The following is a 7145-nucleotide window of genomic DNA, read 5'->3' on the forward strand; positions in this document are numbered from 1 at the left end:
TTAATTTACTTCAGATATGGTAGTAGCGGCGAATTTTGACTTTGATTTTAGGAGTTAGAAGATTAAGGCTTTTAAAAAGTGTTATTTAGAAATTTGATGATTTTAGTAATGTTATTAAAAAATGTTCTGAAAAGTTAAAATATTGATTTTATACATGATGGTATAAAATAAAAGTAAGTTGATTTTATTTTAAAAAAAGTAAGATACTTTAAATGATATTTAAAATCGTTAATAGTATGATGTATGAAATATCAATTTAAATATAAATATTTAATTTGATATAACATATTTTTAAATTTTAATTTAAATGCATAAATAATATTTGAAATATTAAAATCACATATAAATACAATTTTTTAAATTAAGAATGTGTTTGTTTGCAAGGATTTGATTTTCCGGGAAATATTTTCTTCATTTTACAGTGTTTGTTTGCCCGAAAATATTTTCCTAATGTAAAACCAATTACAAACACAGGAAAACAGCCCCTTAATTTTGGAAAATGTCTTACCGTTTCTAATTCGGTAAGACACTTTCAGGAAAATTAGAAGCCAACACCGATTTTCTGCTTCCCCTTCCCCTTCCCTTTCCCCCATTCTTGACACTTGATCTTCTTCTTGCCGTCAGCCAACACCGATTCTCAACACTAGACACCGGCGTTCATCAAAGCTTTTCCCCATATTGTTGAATCCAGTGAAAACCCCAACTTGAATGAGATGAGCAGTGATGAATCCAATGACAGTTTTTACTTTGCAGAAGATGCAATTTTTGAGGAAGTTGATGGTAATACACAACCGAGGCTTCAGCTATGATGGTGCAAGGGATGGAGGGTCTCAAAGATTGAAATATATATTTTATTCCTTTAGAGCTTTGGGTCTGCTTTCGAGGAGATATAGGTTCTCAATGAAGTCTTCCAAATGCGTAGGTAAGAGGGCTTCATTTCATTTTTCATATTACCATACACATTTTTGTCCTTCCCTGCCATTGTTAATAGTGAATTTTCTCAATGCATTGATTTATGTTTCATATTTCCTTCAAAAATTAGTTGAATATATATACATTATCAGTTAGTGGGGATGCAGAGAGACGTGCTGGGTACAAAAGAAGTTTTAGTAATAATGGTGAAGAAAGGGATGGAGGGACTAAAAGATTGAAATAGTTGTACACCTTTTCATCTTTGGGTCTACTTTTGAGGAGATACAATTTCTGGTTTATCATATAAATGATCATACTTTTTTTCTGCCATTGTTAATAGGGTTCATAAAATATCCATAGAAGGCCGTGGTGGGTACCAAAATTCAGATATCAAGATTCATACTTGATTCTTTTTTGCGGTTGACCAGTTATTGGTTGTTTTTTATTCATAGGATCAATGGTGGGCTTCATTCAGCTTCATTGTTTAGGAAATTCTCCATATTAATTACTTTGGAGGAAAACTGAATGGAAACTCTGAGATATCAATACAGTAGCAAAATGATTCTGCTTTGGAGTACATAAAATATCCATAGGAAGCTGTGGTGGGTACCAAAACTCAGATATTAACATAATAACATTCATACTCAAATTATTTCTGGCAGTTGACTTGTTATTGCTTTCACGCTTTATATTTTTAAATCATAGGACCAGCGGTGGGCTTCATTCAACCTCATTGTTCAGTTTATAACATCGGTGAGTGCTCATGCAATATGACATAAGTAAAGATTTATGTTTCATATTTCCTTTAAAAATTTAGTGAATACATATGTAATCAATTCTGATTACATGATTTTTGATTTTGGTTAATGTTAGACAACGTAACCTTCCAACTATTCTCTATACATATGTTAATAAGAAAAGTTGCTTATGCTGATCTAAGTGTTTGCTATTTGTTGTGCTTTATCTTTTAGATTTCGTAAAACTTGCATGGAAGTCGAGCCATACGCAGATTCAATACTCTACTGGAATTGCAGTTGCAGAGTAAGGGTGATTTTGATATCTTCATCCTCACCAACAAAACAAGTTCCCACAAAATTTCTGGTGCTAATGTCAAGGTTGTGACCAATGCAAAATCCTTTTTAATCTCACATTATATATATGCTTTTTTATCTCACATTTCTTAATGCAATGTAGTATAGCCGAAACCTAGAGATTAAGCTTTGACTATTTGAATTTGCTAATGTGAAGGGAGTGAAGAAGGCATTGATTGATGTAAGGAAAGCAGATGAGGAAGCAGAGTCAAGAGGGAATAAAAGAGGAACAAGTAAGCTTTGAATTTCTTCTACTGAATGCTTGCAATATACTTGTGGTTGAACTGAGATATAGAGGCAGTGCTTGTTGACAACATATTAGCCTTGTTGAAGTCATCCAACTTTTACATAATTTTGCTTCACTATTAAGTAAGGCTATTTGAAACCAACTATTTCATGATTGTATCAATTTTCAGTCAGAAATGAACTGTTAATTTAGCATAAATAAATTTTCCATACATAGATTCTTAAGTAAAGATGCAGGTATTAAATATTCAAATATCACATAAGAATCCATTTACGGAAGATTTATTTATGTTGAATTAACAGTTCATTTCTAGCTGATAATCGATGCAATCATGAAATAATTGGTCTCAAAAAGCCCTATAAATAAGAGATTGTACTGCTCTCCTTGTGTCTAAGTTCTTATTAGATGGCATCACAATGGCCAATTTCTTCCTGCCATACAGTAACTATTTCCTCAAGATGGATGTAGCGAAGAAATAGTTGATCTCAAACAACCTTATAAATAAGAGATTGTGTTGCTCTCCTTGTATCGAATTTCCATTCAATTGGCATCACAATATTTGGATAGTTAATACCTGCATCTTTAAATAAAAATTCATATATGGAAAATATATTTTCTCCAAATTAACTGCCTTTTCTGACAGATAGTGCATTCACTGTATCCTAATATTTAAATTCTGACAGGAATGTGCCAAAAACACTGCATTTTGTGACCCAAAAGGTAAGAAAAGCATGTGTAGTATGCATGGTCTGTCTTTCAAGGTAACTTGTGGTGTATGTCTATTTCTTTTATGCCATGTATGGTATGTCTATAATGGTTCATGTTACCTTCCATATAGTCATATAACACCAAAACCATATGTGTATTGCATACCATACTTATGATGGTATAAACATAAAATGGTAAGTCATAAATTAGATATTAACTAGCATAGACCAACTCTAGTCTGGTTTGAACAATCCTGTGTGATAATTTCAATTTATCTGGTCTGAGCAGGTGGGAACATTATTCAGTTCCCTATCTGAGTCTCAAAAACTTAATTTATGCTGCACTTCGGTTTGAAATGGACACTGAAAATTTATCTGTAAGGTTTAAATCCTCTACTAACATCCAAGGACAAAGACATTTTACCCCCAATTTGATAATAACTTTTCCTATTAGTAATAGTTTATTTCTTTCAAGAAATCAAATAGAAATGGCATAAGTTTAGTTTCCATTATTTTATGGTTTCAAAGAATTATTTATATACACCATCATTTGACACTCTAGTTGACTGAGAATTGTTGTCTATGGAATTCTATGAATAAACTCATGAAAAGTGTGGAAAGACAACCAGTGTTAGGAAACCGGTAGAGAGTTAAGGCAGAGATCGACCATAATATACTTAGAGATTGAATAAACACAAAGAATATGTATTCAAGTTCTATATTAGTGACATGATTAGGTTAGATTTTCTGCTCTTTTGCTTTCTTTGTTTATTTTTCCTCTTAAATAAGAAAAACAAAGAAAGGGCTCGGAGCTGTGAAAGAGAATGCTTACCATTTTCATGAACCAATTAGTACCTCTTATATATTGTCCATATACTTTATTAAACTAAGTGAAGCTTCATAGAAAAATAAGTTAGCTTGACTGACCTTTTTGGATTCAATGTAAAATGTTATGAGTTTGAGCTGATCTGCTTAAATTTGGGACTATTTTTCCCATTTTTTTGCACTAGATCCTGCAGGTGCACTAGTGCAGAATTTCTTGAATACTAGATGACTTATCTAGGATCATAAAGATTGAAGTAAAGGTTGTTTGGTTCAGAAGAAAGTAAGAACTCGAACCATTGTAAGATGGTTTTCGGTGAATTAGCACCTGCCAAAGATCTCATTTATATGGAGCTGGTCGTAACGCTAATGGACTATTGCTTCTGTGGATTGTGTTAACACGTCCACATTACGAGCTCTTCTATCCATGTGTAATTGTTTAGTTTATTTCCATATTAAAACAATTTATGCGCTCTCGATAATTGCTTAGTTTGGTTAACCGGTTTGTGCACTAGTTTATTACAAGTAGCATTGTCACTTGGACAATGCACGCTTATGCCTAAGGCATTGCCATGATGCATTGTTTTCAACTGCAATTTTGGATTAATTTTTTTGATTCGTGAACTTGTTCATGTGCAATCCGGTTGTATGAACAATGATTAAAAGATTTAGAGTAAAGTGATATGAAATGTATTTTTATTAGTGGATTTAGATATTGATATTCCGGACGCAAATTCGTATAATGGATATCATAATATACTTGGATTTTCACTTTTTATTTTTTATATAATAAATGTGGATATTTAACAGTTTTGGATATTAGACCGAATTTAATTGATTCGGATTTATAATTAGAAAATAATACATAAATAAACAGATTAGGATTTTGAATCAAAATTGTGTAAAGCCATCTTTTTAGTCTCTCTCAATTTAGACATTGAGCAATTTAGTCCTTCTAAAAAGAGTAATTTAATCTTTTTAATTTCAAAAGTAAGCAATTAAGAACAATTCATTACGACTGTTAATATTTTATGTTAATTGTACATAATTTTAATTGACATAATAACATATTAAATCTTCAATGTTACATATTTTGTTAATTTGATCCTTATTTTAAAAAATAATTGAAAAATGTATAAAACCTCAAAAAATATAATAAGAAAATTATTTTCAAATATATATATAAATAGACAAAATGTGTAAATTTTAATGGATAAATTTGTTATTTTTCTAATCAAAATTATGTAAAATTGACGAAAAAATATTAAAGTTGTGATTGATTGTTTTTACATACTTGTGGTTGAATTGATTGTTTCTTGGATTAGTACATTTGCTTCACTCATGTTGTGTTTTTTGCATGTACAAGTTTGTTATATAAGCCAAAAAATGGGGGAGAACCTTTTTATAATTATTTAATCTTTGTTTTTTATTTTTTTATAACACAATTATAATTTTTTTTGTTTGTTTTCAATTTATGACGGTTAATATTCTAGCTTAATAATTGAGTATTATTATAATTTAAAATAAATAAATCATTGCAATTTATGGAAAAACAATTTAAAATATAAATTTACTAATATATATAGACATTTATTAATATATGTAAAAATAGCTTTTCCGGAAAATATTTTCAGGGAAATCTGTCAAACAACAGAAAATATTTTACACAGATTTATCCAAACACCAGAAAAGTAAATCATTTTCTAGAAATCATTTTTCGAAAAATATTTTACTGGCAAACAAACGGAACCTAAGAAAAATTTCATGAAGGATAAAATGATTCATTCAATCAATAAGTGGTTGAGTATAATGGTAAGACACATTGCACTCCCAATGGGAGAACTTAGATTTGAATCTTGGAGACAATATTATTGAGAGAGGCAGCCATGAATCTCAAACATGGACCGTAAAATAGAAATGCATAATATATTAAAAAAAATGATTGATTCAAATGTAAAGTATCATTATTTTCCTGTCTTTATTATTACTAGTTTCAATGTTATTATGTTACTTGTGATTTTATGTGTTTATTTTTTAATTTAGTAAATAATATAATTTTATAATTTAAAAAATATATATTTACTAAATAAAAGAGGAATAGTCTAATTTTTAGTAAAATCCTATTAATTTTGATAAATAATTAAGAGAATAAAATATTTTAAAAGTATTAAAAATAAAAAATGGGAAAAAAACAATAGTAAAATATTAAGTAATTAGATAAAATAACCTACCATTTGAATATGAGTTAAAATTTCATCTACAAACAACCATTACTTAATACTTTTTAGCTTTTGAATAATATTTCAAAATATAATGATAAAAAATTATTTACAATTGTTTAAATATAATTAAAATCTAATAATAAAATTATTAAATATTAAATTAATAATGGAAACTAAATATACCAAATAATAATGTAAATCATACATTTTATTGGTGATGGAAACATAACCTATTAAATGGCACTAAAATATAATTTTTAATAATACTTTAGATGTTATTTAATTGAAAATCTATTACTAATATATATATATTTATAGTGTTAAATATTAGTTTTAAATGGTATATAACTATAATACTAATTAAATAGTTATTAATTTAAGATAATAAAATAATTATAATTAAGTCTAATTATAATAATAATATATAGTTAAGAAATAATAATTGTAACACTAATGAAAATATCATTAATAAAATAATTATCATTGTAAATATTTTAATTAATAACTTATCATGAGAAAATAAATCCAAAAGCTATGTATTAGTTTTACATTCAATATTGTCCCAGAAATATTATCAATGATTATTTTTATATTATATTATATTATATATTTTATATTTAATTAAAACTTTAATTGGTATATAATTATAATATTAACTAAATGATAATTAACAACAGTATTCTTGCCAATTCAAAAATTTCTTTAAATGTGTGCTTTTATATATATATATATATATTATAGATTAACACTACGATGCCAAGTCATTATTTTTTTGATATTAACAAATATTCTTCTTAGATTAGAATACAAATATAATAAAATAATTTATGGCAACTCAATATTAATATTACATTAATATAAAATTAAAATACTTTTTAAACAATTAATATATTTTATTTCTAAAATTTAATTTGAATATATAAATGATAAATTGAATACTTAATTTTTTAATTTATCAAACATACCCTTAAGGCTTTTTCAACATTAAATGATAACTAGTTATTTACCTACTTATTCTATTCACACTTTTTTTTTTGAAAATTTTAGGCATAATAACCTATTTAACCCTCCAATTTTATAAAAGAAATCATTTTAACCCCTAATTTAATTTTTTACCTTTTTAGCCTTTAAACTTGATTTTTTT

General features: G+C 27.3%; 1 long non-coding RNA gene across 1 annotated transcript; it reads left to right on the forward strand.

Moving 5' to 3' along the window:
• The first annotated feature begins 391 nt into the window (after positions 1-391).
• Positions 392-4481, forward strand: LOC107951420 (uncharacterized). The gene is made up of 5 exons (XR_001698414.2): positions 392-922; positions 1365-1514; positions 1618-1665; positions 1884-2027; positions 2161-4481. It is a non-coding gene; the product is annotated as an uncharacterized lncRNA (long non-coding RNA).
• Positions 4482-7145: the final 2664 nt, after the last annotated feature.

Source organism: Gossypium hirsutum, chromosome A02 (genome assembly GCF_007990345.1).
Source record: "Gossypium hirsutum isolate 1008001.06 chromosome A02, Gossypium_hirsutum_v2.1, whole genome shotgun sequence".
Classification (NCBI taxonomy): domain Eukaryota; kingdom Viridiplantae; phylum Streptophyta; class Magnoliopsida; order Malvales; family Malvaceae; genus Gossypium; species Gossypium hirsutum.